The sequence below is a fragment of the Macaca fascicularis genome, chromosome 7 (assembly GCF_037993035.2).
Source record: "Macaca fascicularis isolate 582-1 chromosome 7, T2T-MFA8v1.1".
NCBI classification, from domain to species: domain Eukaryota; kingdom Metazoa; phylum Chordata; class Mammalia; order Primates; family Cercopithecidae; genus Macaca; species Macaca fascicularis.
The window spans coordinates 149,578,910-149,595,701 of NC_088381.1; the positions used below are offsets into that span (position 1 = coordinate 149,578,910).

At 42.4% G+C, this 16,792-nt stretch overlaps 1 long non-coding RNA gene across 1 annotated transcript; it reads right to left on the reverse strand.

Moving 5' to 3' along the window:
• Nucleotides 1-8,541: 8,541 nt before the first annotated feature.
• On the reverse strand, nucleotides 8,542-16,547 carry LOC135971672 (uncharacterized). Its single transcript, XR_010587925.2, has 4 exons — nucleotides 16,478-16,547; nucleotides 10,717-10,795; nucleotides 10,224-10,290; nucleotides 8,542-8,902 (listed from the first exon to the last, which is right to left on the reverse strand). It is a non-coding gene; the product is annotated as an uncharacterized lncRNA (long non-coding RNA).
• Nucleotides 16,548-16,792: the final 245 nt, after the last annotated feature.

The following is a 16,792-nucleotide window of genomic DNA, read 5'->3' on the forward strand; positions in this document are numbered from 1 at the left end:
CAGAACTGGGCAGATATAGCTTTATCATTTGCACTGGCATAAACACTGATTAATCTGAAAACTTCCCTTCAACTTGCAAGCACTCCACCGCCCCGTCTTTCCTGAGCCTAGAATGCCTACCTGTCACTCCTTCTAAATTCCTATGGCCTATATATATTATCTATCAGACAATTGAGGATGTTGCTTTACACTATTACTTTGTGGATGTTAGTCTAATTCATTTCTTCTTTCCCATATTTGAAGAGCTCCTGAAACATAAATCTTTGTAAAACTGATTTTCAAAGTGACATGTTTAGATGAAGTCCAGGCCTGTCAGTCAGTCATACAAATGTTTCTATGCCACACTTCTGATGGTCAACTTCAGAGTGGGTTTCAGTGATCATTCATTTTGTACCTTTGGTGCTCTGTACTATTATCAGTCTGAAAATGGAATTTCCTAACTCTGTCTTCATCCTCCACGACTCATTTTTTTTTTTTTTTTTTTTTTGAGATAGAGTTTCACTCTTGTCACCCAGGCTAGAGTGCAATGGCGCAATCTCGGCTCACTGCGACCTCTGCTCCCTCGGTTCAAGCAATTCTCCTGCCTCAGCCATCCCAGGAGCTGGAATTACAGGCGTCTGCCACCACACCAGGCTACTTTTTGTGTTTTTATTAGAGATGGGGTTTCACCATGTTGGCTAGACTGGTCTTGAACTCCTGACCTCAGGTGATCCACCCGCCTCGGCCTCCCAAAGTGCTGGGATTATAGGCATGAGCCACCACGCCCAGCCCACTGAGTTCTTTTGATCCTAAATTTGTATTTGTGTAATTGCTTACGCTGGTTCAGGTGTTTCTGATTGATGTATTTTTTAAGTCTATTGATGTCAGTGTTGCATAGCTAAGATTGTAAGATCTCACAAAATAAGGACTTAGACCTTTTATTCAGCATCTTACATTGAGGACAAATGACTTCTGGTGAGGGCGGTGTTAGAGAGGGTGACGATGATCTGCAGACACAGAAAGCCTGTAGCTGTAGACTGATCAGAATTAAATAGCTTATAATGTCTCACAGAGAAATGCAGACCATGTACCTGGTCACTTGTCAAAAACCAGTCTTCTAGTATCTGTCACCCCCTTCCTGAATACTATATTGTACACCAGCAAAATCTGTAGGTATTGGGAATACAGTTTCCTTCTCCATGCTGGGTTCTGTCTAAAGGCTATCATTTGCTTCTATTTACTGAGAGCTTTTGCAATAGGTTAAAGGATTTCTGTATTTGAGGCCTATTGAATACTTTCTGTGTGGGCAAGACAGGTGCAAATGTTCAGCTATTAACCTGGATACTTCTTGTGCTGCTGAAATATTTTGTCTTAGATAGGGTGTCGGCCAGGGTTAGTCATAGCGTTATAGTGGCAGGAAGGATATGTCCATCACCTTAAATACTCCACTTTACAATCTATTAACCTACTGATACAGAAAGACCGGTGGAATAGGATGTGTAGTGGAGGTGTTCAATATTTAAAGAATCCCATCCTCATGATACTGACCAAGGTGTGAAGCTAGATATTGAGGTGGGAAGGCCACATTAAAGTTGTATCTGCTTTTGCAATGACAAATACAAGCTCCTTTCCTTGGATTTACATTGTACTAATTTTAAAGAACTTCAGTTGGCAGGCACAATATTCAATACTAAATCCAGGTTCCCATGTGTAGGAGATTCAAACATGATATAAGAATCCCAAGACCCCGTTTCCATCTCAGGCACTTAGACTTTGCCTGTGACTTGGCAGAATCATTCAGATTGCCATAAGCCCCTCTGTTTTACATCTTGGTAAATGGAGAGAATAATACCATACATTTAGCCTTTGTGATGCTGCTGTGAAGATGCACCAGGCATTGCTTACAAAGTTCTTCCCTGCTCAGAGAAAACATTAGCGAGAGGCTGAATGCTTTGGATCAGAGCTGCACTGCATTCTAAAAAGATTTTTCCTCATCTTCACCTTGCTATTGTGTAGTTCAGGAATGAGAAAAACACTGGTGTAGATAGGCAGAAACCAGGCATTTTATGAGCAAAGGCATCGTAATTACTTCCTGCATCTGGGAGCCAAAGATGAAGCTGGAGGGAAGTATTGCTGTGGAGGAGCTCTTCCACGCTTGGCCTGGCTTCCTCAGCATCCCTAGGCTCTGTTGTCCCTGACACGACTCCCTTCTCCTTGTCTCCAACTCACATTCCATTTGGATTCTTTCTGTGTCTTCACCAATGTTAGGTGAAAAACAAAAATCAAGCAAATAAAGTTTTTTGTTTGTATAGGCAGGATTGAAAGTTTTTTTTTCAAAAGGACTTCTAAACAAGGAATGACGATATATACAAGGAAACCTAGAAACGAGCAAGAATAGATTTCTGATTCAAACCTCATGGTTCGCAGAGGTGACTGGGAGACTTTGTTTCCAGGGAAGTTCAGTGATGGTGGTTACCACAAATAAAGCATTGACGATGGTGCTTGGCATAGAACAGGCTTTTTTAAACGCTGCTGCTGCTGTTATTAGTGATTCCTTTCCTTCACTCTGTAACCGGGTGCTGCCACTCTGGAACTTCTTGTTTTCTGAGGTTTGGGATTTCTCTTTTATTTCCTATTTGTTGGGAGCCAGGCTCTCTGGCATTGTCCCTTAGTTAGAAGGGCAGTGGAGTTTTAAGTGTCACCGAGGTAGCTGTGCTGCATAAGGCAATCCGATTTAACGAATATTCTTTAAGGGCAGGCTAGGGAATAAAAAGGATGAATTTAAGATCTAATCTCTATCCCTAAGGAGCTTTCTTGCTGATGGGGGAGTCAGACAAGTACAATATATTCTGCTATAAAATAATTTGTGATTTTAGAAAATAAAACAGAGCTTTTATGCCTGGCCACGTGGAGGGCAGTGAGGCCGTGGGCTCCTCGGAATTAGCATCCAATCCAAGCCTTTCTGACTGCAAGACTCTGCTCTGTCTCCCTCCCTCCCACTGCAGAAAAGAGTTTACTGCCCTCCTTTAATAGGGAGTTTTTCTAAGAGGGAGGATAATCTCCTAAGCATTAAAGGTATAAAAAAATGAGCTTCAGGTAAATGATCTGTGCTAATCCTAACTTTCACTTATAAAAAACAAGGGAAGTGTTGCCTCAATGGGAAATCCTTGGGGTGTTGCAGAAACAAGGCAAAACAATGCTTCCAGCAGCTCAGGCACCATGAAAAAGGAGGATATGATGAACGGGCAGGCATTTAATTGACCCTCAAGTGTTCCAGTTACCAGGGAAAACAGAAATCTGCCGTTAGTTTATTCTAAAACGAGAAGGCTCAGAAATGAAAGACCTTGTGCTAAAGCCTTGACAGGGTGGAGGCTGGTGGTATTTGTGCTTCAGTATTTCTATTAATGCCCCAGGCAGCAAAGCCAGGATGATGGAATGATTCACGGTGTTGTCAAATGTTCTTGTCGTTTGAAATGCCACATAAAGTAACTCTAGTAGCTGTCATAACTACTGTGATGTTAGCAGTTTATAGAGGATGGGGGCTGTGGATTTCCATTTATTATACTTTCTGTATTAATGATGTGTTGTGCTGGACCCCTATTAACTTCAATGGGAACTGGCATTAGGGTTAAGTGGCTGAAGGAGAGACCTGGAGCCAGAGAATGAGACATAGGGCTTACTGGGAACTTACCTACGGGAACGGTACAGTGGTGGCGGGCTGGGCAGGAGAACTGGAACCACTTGTAAAAAGTATGCAGTTTATACAGCACGTTCGCTTAGCAGCCTCCCCGCAGCAACCTCCACATGGCAACCCTCATTCCACCCACAATAAAGGGCCTCGATCCCTGCTGCAGCCCACATTCCATGGGATGGGCCGGGGTCCAGATGTTCCTCACAGATAAGGAATGAGTCTCCAGGTTGGTCGCTTCTGGATTTTTTAGCTTAGAACTTCAAACACACATTCTTCTTCTTAAGTTACTGCTCTCAGGTGCATCTACCATTCATGATGCCTTTTATTTTTTGTATTCTTGATGCTTTGACCCCTGAGGCCTTGCTGACTCTCGAGGGACTGCCCCTTCCAGGGCTAGCCACTTATTTGCCCTTGAGCATCTGGAGCAACCTTTTTACATGCAAACCGACCAATCCAGAGCCCACACTTCCAACCACCTCCTCTGTTGCACCTTCAACACTCAGTGTCACAATCCCCTGCCCTAATCACTGCAGAGGCCACATGCCAGACAGGTAGGGACAGCCCCTACACCAGAAGCCACTGAAATTATTCCAATTAGCCAATCCTAAATCATTTACCCTGTCTTACCTGTGCCTGGCAGCAGAAACCACAATAACTTGCGCTTCTCCGTGTGGTCTCCTCTCATCTCGAGATCTGTGAGTATAACAAACTGTCTCTTCAATGGCAGTCATGTCCTGATCTGTTGGCCTTGCCATACCTAAATAATAATCAAACCTATATTTTAAAAGTTTTCCTTTTCTTTTTTTTTTTTTTTTTTGAGACGGAGTCTCGCTCTGTCGCCCAGGCTGGAGTGCAGTGGCCGCATCTCAGCTCACTGCAAGCTCCGCCTCCTGGGTTTACGCCATTCTCCTGCCTCAGCCTCCTGAGTAGCTGGGACTACAGGCGCCCGCCACCTCACCCGGCTAGTTTTTTGTATTTTTTTTTTTTTTAGTAGAGACGGGGTTTCACCGTATTAGCCAGGCTGGTCTCGATCTCCTGACCTTGTGATCCGCCCGTCTCGGCCTCCCAAAGTGCTGGGATTACAGGCTTGAGCCACTGCGCCCGGCCCAACAGTTTTCCTTTTCTAAAGTAGACTCCAAATGAGACAATATCTGAAAAGATCTCAAAGGGTAAGCATGGATGTGGATGTGGCCAAACAGGATTGAATGCACTGAGCTAGGTGAAAAAGTCATTTAAACAATCTGGTTTTTTTTTTAAATCATTTTTTAAAAAACCTGATAGTGCAGGATATTACATACAAGTGGAAAATGTTCAGACCATATATGTCCATGGAACATATACCTACAACTTCCGCAATTGGACCAGAATGATCAGGATTTGGTTGGCATGACTGTCAGCTTCCCGAATTTTCAGTCCTACCTTCAACTCGGAACCAACCAGAGAAAGCCAAATATGCTCCCCAAAACAATCAGTCCCATAGAATGCCCCTCTTCCAGTCAGCTGCCTTCAGCTTCTCTGTGCCAGCACCTCCAGTGAAGGCATACCTAAACTTTCCCTTTCTTTCACTATAAAGTTTTCCTACTTCTTATTGAGCTGTGAGTCTCTACCAAACACACATGATGTTGGCTGTCTCCATTGCTATCAAAAGCTCTGAATAACCTCTGTGTTTGTTCTCAGTCTTTATTTTCACTCACGCTTTAATGCTTCAACACGAAATAGTGCTTCAACCACTATTTCTTCCTTTTTTTTTTTTTTTTTAATGCTGTCCTGCCCTGATTTGCCCTGTACCAAAGCAATCTTCCTCAGTCCCTTGCCTCTCTTCATATAGGCAGAGCTACCCTCTCCTACCCCTTGTAGCCCTGGTGGTTATTTTGGATTTTCTGCTGAAACCTAGTTCATGTTGCCCAGGCTATATGACTTTATTTTACTTCATATTTAGTGATAATTTATTATCATAGCAACACTTTCCTCATGGCTTACACCATACCCTTATATTTTATGTGTTTGTTTTATTTTCAGTTTTTTAAAATTTTACTTTAAGTTCTGGGATGCACGTGCAGAACGTGCAGGTTAGTTACATAGGTATATGTGTGCCATGGTGGTTTGTGGCACTTATCAACCCATTATCTAGGTTTTAAGACCTGCGTGTCTTAGGTATTTGTCCTAATGTTCTCCCTTCCCTTGCCACCGACTCTGTGACAGGCCCTGGTGTGTGATGTTCCCCTCCCTGTGTCCACGTGTTCTCATTGTTTAACTCCCACTTATGAGTGAGAACATGTGAATGGGAAGTTTTCACCATGTTGACCAGGCTGGTCTCGAACTCCTGACCTCAGGTGATCTGCCCACCTCAGCCTTCCAAAGTGCTGGGATTACAGGTGTGAGCCTCTGCGCCTGGCCTGTCTGTTCTTAATGTACAGTCTAAAACTGGACTCAATACATTTACCCGTCAAACTGATTCCTTTTCCCAATTTCCCAATATGGGTGGATTCTATTCCAACTCCTCTTTCTCCTTACAAAGTTGTAGGCATATTCCAATAACCCTCCATATTTCCTCCATTTCATAGTTCTAATTAGTTACTAACTTCTTCTGATCTTTGTTCTCACAGACTCATCCTTTCCTCTCCATTCCAACAACCATCTCCAGTACTTGATCACCATCATATAACTGGTAGGTATCTTTAGATTTTTCTAACACCTAATCAATATTTTGTCAGTTAACATGATATAAAATAACATTTAATCACTTTTTTCCCTTCTTCAAGGGGAGGTAGCTTCTTAAAACAGTGGTTTTTCCAATCCTGACTGTACATTAATAACAGACAGGCTGGGCGCAATGGTTCACACCTGTAATCCCAGCACTTTGGAAGGCCGAGGTGGGTGGATCACCTGAGGTCAGGAGTTCAAGCCTGGCCAACATGGTGAAACCCCCTCTCTACTAAAACTACAAAAATTAGCTGTGCGTGATGGTGCATTCCTGTAATCCCAGCTATTTGGGAGGGTGAGGCAGGAGAATCGCTTGAACCCGGGAGGTGGAGGTTGCAGTGAGCTGAGATCACGCCATTAAACTCCAGCTTGGGTGACAGAGTGAAATGCCATCTCAAAACAAACAACTACCAAACAAACAAAAACAAACAAACATAACAAAGTTCCATACTGTACCCAAGCAGTCTTTGTGAGTGGGATCCAGATATGTGTAATTTTGAAAAGCTTCCCCAGGTGATTCTCTATGTAACTAGAGCTGAGAACCATCATCAGATCAAGCCGAACTTCTGTTAGTCTGATACGCAAGGCTATCAACTTACTGGTCCCAAAAATGGAGAACTCTTTTCAATGTTTCTCAAACTTCTTTGATAAGACTAACATGTAAGTGCTTGATAAATCTTATCTTCTCTTGGCTCTATCTTGGAATGTCTCAACGCCCTTTACTGTACAGCTTTGCAGAGAGTGACTAGGTTTTTCCAATCACAGTCTATACATACATCTTCTACTTCAGTGTCTATACAATGTCAGGAAAATTATCCAGACTTAGAAATAAGCAGAGATTACTGCATGTTTAAGCCCTGGTCTTGGCTTGACTTTCTATCCACTGGACTATTTTACAACTCCAGTTCTCTAAGGGATGGGTCTGGGAAGTTGCAAGGTAAATCAAGTGCTCCAGGTGATTCTTATGTTTAGGGATGGTTGGAGCTGTCTGCAGAGTATCTTGCAGCTTCCCAAATTTTGATGTGCCTACTAATCACCTGGGGATCTTGTTGATGTACGCGATTCTGATTGAGTAGGTCAGGGAGCGGGTGCTGGTGTCTGCAGGTCTAACGAAGTCCTAGGTACTGCTAGTGGTTGTCAGTCCATGGGCCACAGTTGAGTAGCTGCAAATGCCCATTGAAATCACCTGGGGAGCTTCAGCAACTACTGTGGCTTTTGCCTCATCCCTGGAGATTCTAATTTCATTAGTATCAGTGCAGCTTGGGGATCAGTTTAAAAAGCTCCCCAGGTGAAAGCAATTTGCTACCACGGCTGTGAACCAATGTTGCGTACATCTACCTCTGTGCTTGCTTTTACTGTCATGCTGTTCTTCCCATTTGGATACCCCTTCTTTTTCATCTTCATTAAACCACACCCTACAAGTTCTACCAAGCTCTGAAGATGACTTCCTTCCTTAGCCCAACTTATACTACTTCTCCCCTAACTTTGATTTTTAGCATAAATGCATACAATTTATACTACATTATTATTTGATAATTTATAGGTGCCTTTTAAGATATGAATGTTTCCAAGTTGTGTACTCTGAAACTTTGCTATAGGACTTTTCAGTGACTAGGTTTTCCCAGTCACTGTCTATGCATACATCTTCTACTTCAGTGTCTGAACAATGTCAGGAAAATTGAAACTTAGAAATAAAAGGGATTACTGCATGTTTAAGCCCTAGTCTTGGCTTGACTTTCTGTTGGCTGGACTGTTTTACAATTCTGTAGGGGCACAGGTTAATTTGTTAATTTTGTCCCGTAGAGATGCAAATAATAACCTGTCTCTTGGAAGTGCTAACCCCAAAGGTTGTGGTAAGACATTAGTCAATTTCATATGTAAGCCAGCAATCTTATTCTAACATTCATTTATTAAAATGGCTATATACACCTCACTTGTTCCTTCATTAATTAATGAGTTGAATAAAACCTTGGCATATCATTCACATGAGAGTCCTGATTTTACCTTTTTAAAAATGTTTTAAAATGCTGAAATGCTTAAGTAGGAGTTTAATCAATGCATTGCGAAATTAATTGATGAAGCAAGTGATAAAGTTTTATTTCTGAAGAGACAATACATCTTGCAAGTGTAAAACAGAATAATCAATACATGAAATAACACGTGAAAAACCCTAAGTAGTAATAATTTCAGACAGCAACAAGCCATGCTGATTTGGATGTTCTTAGTCACGGATTATGAGGGTAATCACTCAACAGACATCTTCAATTGCTTTTCTCCTTCCTGTGCATTTCATCAACAAAAATAGAGGTTCAGAATGATATGCCAATAGTGGGAGGAACCACAGCAATGGAATCAAACAATCAGTTCAAATCTTGGCTCTGCCCTTAGTAGCCGTTCTCTGTAAATTGGAGTTAATAAATCCCTATGAGAAGTGTCTGGTATATAACGGGTGCTCAATAAATGTTAGTACTCTTCCTCATGAGCATCTCCGAGGATAAGAGGTGGACAACTGCAACCTAGATTGGAAACCTGAGTTATGGAGAAAGAGTTAAAATGACTTAATACTGTTTATATAGGGCCATAAAAACACCATCTGCTAGCTCTAGCCGGTTAAGCTATTACAAAGCTGACATGCACTAATGCTGCACTGATAGGAAAGGAATGGCCAAGGTTTTGCTGTTTCTATCATTATTCGACGAGCTGCCATCTCGGGACCAGTCGCCAGTTTACCCATCACATAACCTGGTTGTTCAACGTTTAAAGATTTATTTTGGTCCTTAAATATTTATACTCTCCCCCAACCTTTTATTGCCATAGTTACTGCTGAAGAAAAAGCAAGACTCAGGAGGTTACTGTGTGGTACATCAGCAGTTCTAGGCTTTATCGTTAGATTGGGGTATGTTTTATGTTGAATTAGACTCAGATGAGTGGATTAATATTAAACTCTCATTTTGCATGATGATTCGAGATGTGCATCAGAGAAAAGGATAAGGTCTATTCCTTTTCATATTATCAGTCAGTGAAGAAAAGGCCGCTTGCACTGCAGTGCACATTGCTGAGCCAGAAGTGAATAGCAGCAGATTCTGGATCTTGGCGGGGGGCGGTTTGCCTCCAATAAAGTGTGTAGCTGAAGTTTGCCCCAGTGGTAGAAATGAGCTCAATGATTGCTCCTGCTGCCTCTCATCACACCTGCATTTGGATCCTTGGTACCTATTAGGCATAATGATGGGCTGATTCCACATCCCTGGGACATTTGGCCTCGTTTGGATGATTAAAGAGAATGAAATATATGTCCCAGACACCTGCCAACTTGCAATAATAATAGCCTGTATTTACATAATATCTTTCTCTAAGGATCTCAAAGTCCCTTGTCTTTGAAAATCTATTTCTGAGAGGGAGGGGGAGATAATCTCATTTCTGTTTTGCAGAGTTTTAGAGCCATGGTAAGATCTAAATATTTGGTCATTTTGGTAACTAATCTGTGTTCCAAACTTTGCTGCATATTGAAACCAACTGGACAACAAATATGGATACCCAGCTCCTAAGCCTAGGCATTCTCATCTAATTGCTCTGGGGTTGGGGGTGGGTGATCACCTGGGCATCAGGATTTGTAAAAGCTCCTTAAGTAATATGAATGTACAGAAAAGCCTGAGGACCACATAGGTAAAGGCATTTGGTCTGAGACATTTCTGCGAAGTATTAGCAGTAGGAAACATTCACATGGCTGAGCTATTAGAATTACTCTTCCCCACTGGGTTTTTCATCCTTTTTGCTATTTTCATTGTGGACCAACCCTATTAATAAGGAAGACGGACATTTAAAATATAGCTCAATGCCAGAGTTCTCTCACCTTCAGCCAACAGTAGGTTAGGTCAGATCATTGTCTTCCAGTAGGAACTGTACTTTGGTAGAGGAATCTAGAGAGAAGATAATTAAATCAACATGTAACTGGAGTTTTAAAAGATGACAAGAAAAAAATCATCCCCTGGGAACTCTATATACAGCTGTGTGTGTAGCAAATATTTAGGAACTAGCATTCCATTCAGTAAACTGGTGTTTTAAGGAGGGAAAACGTAAAAGGCCTTTTAGTGACAGTGGGGGAAAGGATTCCACAAGTCATGCATGAGTTTAACAGGGGTTTGTGGCGGTGTGGCTGGGGGACTTTTATCCTTAAGCTTATTTGTTGTTCCTGGACTTTCACAAAGATGTTCAGGCATAGCAGAGGGTTGGAAAAGCCAAGAAGCAACCAGTATGTCCTTGCATTACTGCTGGTGATTCAACTATGACTTCTGGTGTGGGACCAACTTCCCTTGAAAATGTATGGATCTGATGGTGACAATTACAGGGCTGTTTTCTGGAAGCAGCTGTTGCCCGCGGGGAGTTAAGACTGGCTTCTCACATGTTGAGCTGCCTTTCCATCTGCTGAAAGGAAGAGGAAACAGAAGTCAAAAACAGAACTACAAAAAGTGAAACCTGCACAGAAACAACAGAAAAGAGAGGAGATGATGGGAGAGAAGGCAATAAAACCTTAATTAGTTACCAGGAAGAGTTCATTCTCTTAGTGTCTTTGGCACTAAAGATAAGTCATGTCCTCCACCGCCACTAATGGAAAGGAAATGAAGTGATGAGAAGATGCATTAGGGAAGCCTGGATCTGGGCCAGCTCACTGGTTCCATGGGCCCCTGGAAGACCCTAGTGTCTCATGACTCTCTGACTGTGTCTCAAGTGAACAGTTACCTCCTTGTTATAGTCCCTTTGGTGCCCCTTAAGTGTTAGAATATTTTCAACTTAATTCTGGAGGCACGAGGACATCCATGGACATTTAGAATATCTGAGCAATTCTCAGCAGACATTAGGTGAGTTTGTTGTAGGGCGTCCTAGTTTCCCAGGGCTGCCCTAACAAATTACCACAAATTGGGTGGCTTAAAACAACAGAAATTTATACTCTTGCAATTCTGGAGGCTAGAAGTCTAAAGTTAAGGTGTCAGTGGGGTCGTGCTCCCTCAGAAGACTTTAGGAAAGAATCCTTCCTTGCCTTATCCCAGAGGTGGCTTCTGGCGATCTTTGGCATTCTGTGGCTTGGAGCTATATTAGTCCAGTCTTCGCCTCATCACTGTCTTCCCTGTGTGTTTTCCTATGTCTTCTCTTCTCATATGCACCAGTCTTTAGATTTGGGGCTCACCTTAAATTCAGGAACACTTCATTTTGACACCCTGGCCTAATAACATCTAAAAAAAACCCTGTCTTTTTGCCAGGTGCCGTGGCTCACGCCTGTAATCCTAGCACTTTGGGAGGCTAAGGCGGCCAGATCACCCAAGGTCAGGAATTCAAGACCAGCCTGGGCAACATGGTGAAACCCTGTCTCTACTAAAAATACAAAAATTAGCTGGGCGTTGTGGTACACACTTGTAATCCCAGCTACTCAGGAAGCTGAGGCACGAGAATCACTTGAACCTGTGAGAGGGAGGTTGCAGTGAGCCCAGATCACCACACCATACTCCAGCCTGGATAACAGAGCAAGACTCGTCTCAAAAGAAAAAAAAAAAAGACTTTCTAAATAAGGTCACTTTCTAAGGTTCCAAATGAACATTAATTTGTTGGAGGGGAGCAGACACTATTCAGCTCACTACAAAGAGAAGGAGTTTACAAGAGAAAGAAAGATTGATGTTTGGATTGAGAGCAGGGACTAGAGCTGTGACTAACATTGGTTGTTCATTAGAAACACCTGGGCAAGGGCAGCCTTTAAAATCTCTATCCTGGCCCCAGCTCCAGATATTCTCAATCAATCTGGAGTGGGACCTGATTAACATAAACACTCTTAGGTGCCCAGCACATAAGGTATATGGATGAAGGATAAAGAGCAGGTTGGTCTAAAAAGTAATAAGGAGGAATGGTGACTCAGGGGGCAGGAGGAGCCTGGAAACCAACATGCAGCATTGAGATGCATTCAGATTTGATTTGGTAATGTCTCCTGAAGAAGGTGGGTCTGCAGGCTTTGAAAGACAAGTTGCCAGTTTGAGATGTCAAGTCTAGACTTGTAGGAATTCTTCCGCAATATCTTAGATCTGTGAAAATGGTAACTAGCTCAAAAATGCACATGGTGATAATGACACAGAATGTGGGATGAATTCTGATCTGAAAAATCTAGAATGTGGAATTGACTTACCTAAGAGGACCCTATGAATGAATGTTCCTACTCAGGAACTAGGTCGTGTTCTGAGTCTCGTTTGCCCAGTTGTACATACGCTATGCTCTGGAGTGATTCTGCCATATTGTAGGGTTCTATTCTGGAGGCTAGTTGGACATTCTTCTCCACAAAAAAATTCAGGACATTGTTCTAAAGCTCAAGCATCTACTTATTTTTATTTTTTGAGACAGTTTTGCTTTTTCGCCCAGGCTGGAGTGCAGTGGCATGATCTCGGCTCACTGAAACCTCCGCCCCCCAGGTTCAAGCGATTCTCCTGCCTTAGCCTCCCAAATAGCTGGGAATACAGGCACCTGCCACTAAGCCTGGCTAATTTTTGTATGTTTAGTAGAGATGGGGTTTTGCCATGTTGGCCAGGCTGGTCTCGAACTCCTGATCTCAGGTGACCCACCTACCTCAGCCTCCCAAAGTGCTAGGATTACAGGCGCAAGCCACCGTGCCTGGCCAAGCATATCTACTTCTAAAAGAGCTAACTCACTGCCCAGTATCCCTCGTTAATAGTGAGATCTAGATTAGTACTTAGCCTTGTCACTTAGTAGTTGCATGACCTTGGGCAGGTTACTTATCCTTGTTTTACAGATGAGTTTATTAGTATCTACCTTCATGGGTTATTATCAGGATTAGATTGTTATGAGGTCTAATAAACATTCTTTTTCTCTGTCTCTTCTCCATCCCAGATGACAAATCTGTTTTTTTTTAAACAAATAAACACTATGGATTATTGAACGACATATGCTACTGTTGTTTTAAATAGCAATGAAATTATAATGGTACTAACAATAGCTGACATTTTCTGAGTACTTTACATGTGCTGAAAACTTAAAAATATTTTGGCACATATAATTTCATTATCGCAATGATTCTATTACCTCATTGTAAAGGGAGATAAATAATGTATATAATGTGTAGTAGATATATAAATGATATATATTTATATAAATGATATAAATAACATATGTAACTTATATAATGTATCCCTCTTAACAAATGAAGAAATTGCAACTCAGAGACAAGAAGAAATTTACCTAAGGGTGCACAGCAATTTTGACCTAAAAATTGCACATTATCCATTCTACTTTATAATTCTCCCAACTCATTTGTGTCTTGTGTGAGGACAGGGGCCTACATCAGGCAGAGCCAGTGACCAACTCGTGGTCGCCTTTCAAAAAGTCCTTGTAAACTTAAAACTCTGTCTTCTAAAAGCCCCAATTGAAATGAATGGAGCCCTCAAGAGTGCTAAGTCTTTATTTGTATTCACAAATATTGTGTCAACATTTTCATTTTAGAGTGTGAATTATAAAAAATGATTGCTAATTAAAAAACAAAAACAGGTAACATTCCATTAGTGTTTCATGAGAAAGCACAGTTTCATGAGAAAGCCTCATCATTCCTGATATATTTTTAGGCTATTTATATAAGTAGAGCCAAAGAATCTACAGATCCACAGAGCTGGTAAACCATTAAGAAATGGGATAAAAGGATATAAAAGGAGCATCACCTTTCAGGGGTTAAAGTAAATCAGTTTTGAAATCTTGGCATAAAGCTTTATAACCCAGGTATTGACATATAAAATGTCATATTATGTTTTTATAGTCATATAACAGGTAATAAAAATACCTAGACTGTCCCTGGCACATGGTAGGTGCTCAGTAGGGGGTCTATATCTCTAAACTGATTAAAAGGAAATTAGGAATGAATAATGCTTTACGTAACTCCCAAAATAAATACATCAAGCAGGATGTGGAGTTAGGGGGACAGACCCCAAAAGGATACAAACAGAAACAAATAAACCTAAGTAACTGTAATATTTTCATTGCCTGTTGCACACAGCAAGTCAGTATACTGAGACACTGGGTTTGCAGCAGAGAAAGACGTTTAATCATGGGGTCGCAGAACAAAGAGATGGGAGGAAACCTCAAATCCATCTCCCTGATGAGTTTGGGGCTAGGGTCCTTAAGGGCTTTGGAGTGGGCTAAAGTATGGAGACCATTGATTGGTTAAAGAGTACAGGGTAGGCCGGGCGTGGTGGCTCATGCCTGTAATCCCAGCACTTTGGGAGGCCGAGGCAGGCGGATCACCTGAGGTCGGGAGTTCAAGACTAGCCTGACTAACATGGAGAAACCCCGTTTCTACTAAAAATACAAAAATAGCCCAGCCTGGTGGCACATGCCTGTAATCCCAGCTACTCAGGAGGCTGAAGCAGGAGAATCACTTGAACCTGGGAGGTGGAGGTTGCAGTGAGCCAAGATTGTGCCATTGCACTCCAGCCTGGGCAACAAGAGCAAAACTCCATCTCAAAAAAAAAAAAAAAAAAAAAAAAAAAAGAAAAAGAAAGAGTACAGGGTTAAGTCATGGCACAGGGAGATAAAGAAGCTGTATTCTAATGCTGATCTCCCTCCTCTGTGAGGGTCTTCAAACTGGTTGCTGGAATTCAGGGTCTGAAAAACATCTTAAGCAATCTTTAAACAAAAGCCTGTGATTCTAATGTCTATAGGAAAAATCCTGTCTATAGGAAAAATGTGGATGCAAATTAATTCTAGTTATAACTATATTTCTGTCCAGAATCCAGCGTGCAATTTTTGTCCACCCTATGGGGGTGGTTTCAGTATTACAAATGAAGACCATAACCACACTGAAGGCTGAAGGGTTCCCCTTGGCCCTCTGAAGATTTGCATTCCCCCCCAAAAAACCAATCAGCTTGCAAAAGGCAGATTAATATGAGGAAACTCTTACAGTAGGTAGTCAGGCAGACATGAGCGGGGCAGGAGATGCCCCCATTTCGCAGCAACTACAGGCAACCATCAGGTGATGGTCAGGCAGTTACTAATTTCTAAAATAATAAGTGGTTGCAGCCAGCACGAGGCAAAGGCAGTCCCCCAACAGATAGAAACACCTGAAACTGTTGATCAGCAGTTTCCCAATAAGATCTCAGGAAGTGGGCGAGCGGGCTCACACATGCGGATTAAGAGGCCAAATGGCAGAGTTCAACTGGTATATGACTTTCTAGGAACATTCCACTGCTAAGGGAAGAATGCCTCAAGTGAGCATGTGTACAACTCCAGTAAACATGTGGTCCTCCCCCACCCCGCCCCAAGTGGTGGCAGGCCACTATGCGAGCAAACAGCCCACATCAAAAGAAGAATCAGGAGGGAGAGGAGTAACGCAGACCCTGGAAAATGCCAACACGTAAAATCCCAAGTCAAAAGTCAAATGGTACACTTGATCTCTCAAGTGCTCAGCCCTCTTCCAAGTGTACCTCCTTTCATTCTTGGTCTAACGCTTTCTAATAAACTTTCACCCCTGCTCTTCCCACCATCTCTCACTCTGCCTTATGCTCTTTGGTCAAATTCTTCTGAGGGGCAAGAACTGAGGTTGCTGCAGACTTGTAGGGACTCACTGCCGGTAACAAAAGGGCAGGGCTCGTGCCTGTAGTCCTATCACTTTGGGAGGCTGAGGCGGGCAGATTGCTTAAGCTCAGGAATTCAAGACCAGCCTGGGAAACATGGTGAAACCCTGTCTCTAAAAAATATACAAAAATAATAAATTTGGGCATGGTGGCATGCACCTGTAGTCCCAGCTACCCCAGAGGCTGAGGAGGATGCTCGAGCCCAGGAGGCTGAAGAAGTAGTGAGCTGTAGTCATGCCACTGCACTCCAGCCCAGGTGACAGAGCAAGACTGGGTCAAAAAACAAACAAGAAAAATTAAAAATAAGAGAAAAGGCATACAAATTTATTTAGCATGTATACATGGGAGCCTTTAGAATGAAGACCTAACCCCCTTGTATTAGTCCATTTTCACACTGCTATAAAAAACTTCCCTGAGACTGGGTAATTTATAAAGGAAAGCGGTTTAATTGACTCACAGTTTCCTATGGCTAGGAAGGCCTCAGTAAACTTACAATCACGGTGGGAGGTGAAAGGGAAGCAAGCACCTTCTTCACAAGGTGGCAGGAGAAAGAGCACGCAGGCGTGTGAAGTGTGACAGAGGCCCTTATAAAACCATCAGATCTTGCGAGAACACACTCACTATCACGAGAACAGCATGGGGGAAACTGCCCCCATGATCTAATCACCTTCCACCAGGCCCCTCCCTCAACACCTGGGGATTACAATGCGCAGTAAGATTTGAGTGCCAAACATAGAGCCAAACCATATCACTCCCGAGTGAGGTACAGAAGCTTATACATCATTTTAAGGCTACAGAAAGAATGTGC